At 32.6% G+C, this 1,311-nt stretch overlaps 1 non-coding gene across 1 annotated transcript; it reads right to left on the reverse strand.

Annotated features, from left to right (window-relative positions):
- Positions 1–29: 29 nt before the first annotated feature.
- On the reverse strand, positions 30–133 carry LOC128247704 (U6 spliceosomal RNA). Its single transcript, XR_008264072.1, has one exon. It is a non-coding gene; the product is annotated as a U6 spliceosomal RNA (small nuclear RNA).
- Between the last annotated feature and the right edge of the window lie 1,178 nt (positions 134–1,311).

Raw genomic sequence — 1,311 nt, forward strand, 5'->3', positions numbered from 1 at the left:
CAATAGGGATCGTGTATCACACAGTAAAGAAAAATATGGAACGCTTCACGAATTTGCGTGTCATCCTTGCGCAGGGGCCATGCTAATCTTCTCTGTATCGTTCCAATTTTAGAATATGTACCGCCGTAGCTAAGATAGATAGATAGATAGATATATTAGATAGATAGATAGATAGATAGATAGATAGATAGATAGATAGATAGATAGATAGATAGATAGATAGACGTGAATGTATATATAAGTGCAAGCGTGCCTGCCGTTTCGCATCATATTCTCAGTTTAAACAGTGACGTTAGGTTTTTCACTTTGTAAAATGTTCCCGTGGAAATTGGTCACTTGTAATTCAGAAAATTTCTTCAGAGTTACCCACAGCGTGAGTATAGTTGAGAGATATCACCTTCAACTATACCAACAGAGCAAGTCTTTGAAACTAAATCAATGGCAAGTTGATTGATTTATTTGATTTGTGGAACGAACCCACAATCTTATGTAAGAAAATTGAAAAGAAAATCAATCAGAAGAATCAAATACAGATCAAAATCTGCTTTTATATCAAATTTCCTTAATTGTTTGTCTCCTTAACGGTGTGTTTTTCTTCTCCTTCCTTTGCATAAACACAAGTTTTAAGAATTAAGAATGAGAATGTTGGTGCTTACAGCACTTGTGTTAATGAAGTCAATCGTAAATGGAAACTTGATTATAACTTTACTTCCCTCAAAATTACGTTACGCCTTTTAGACTTTCTTGACCAAAAATGAGTTAATACTTGATGTATAAGCACAAAGCTAAAGATTCGTTCACAACTTCTAAATACATGATGATGAACAATTATTATTATTATTATTATTATTATTGTTATTATTATTATTATTACTATTATTATTATTATTATTATTATTATTATTATTATTATTATTATTATTATTATTATTATTATAGTTTTTATTATTATTATTGTTATTCTGAAAGACTCTCGGACAGTTCTTAATTACTAGTTATTCTTTACTTGAAAGCAGACAATAACAAATCACCAAAGGTTTCAAGTAGTGCCTTCTCCTGTAACTCAGAGACAATACTCTCCTTAGAATGCGAGCTGTACCCAACAATGCTGTCTTCTGGATCACCTCGAGCCTGACACCAGCTCCAATATTCTTAATATGTTTTTCAAAGCCCTTGGAAACTGCTCTTAATGCTCCAATTACCACCTGTATCACCATTACTTTCCTCATGCCCAATGACTTTCCTATCTCGTCCCTCAGTGGTTGGTATTTCTCAATCATTTCTGTTTCCTTACATTTCACTCTCGAATCG

The sequence above is a fragment of the Octopus bimaculoides genome, chromosome 4 (genome assembly GCF_001194135.2).
Source record: "Octopus bimaculoides isolate UCB-OBI-ISO-001 chromosome 4, ASM119413v2, whole genome shotgun sequence".
In the NCBI taxonomy this organism is placed as follows: Eukaryota; Metazoa; Mollusca; class Cephalopoda; order Octopoda; family Octopodidae; genus Octopus; species Octopus bimaculoides.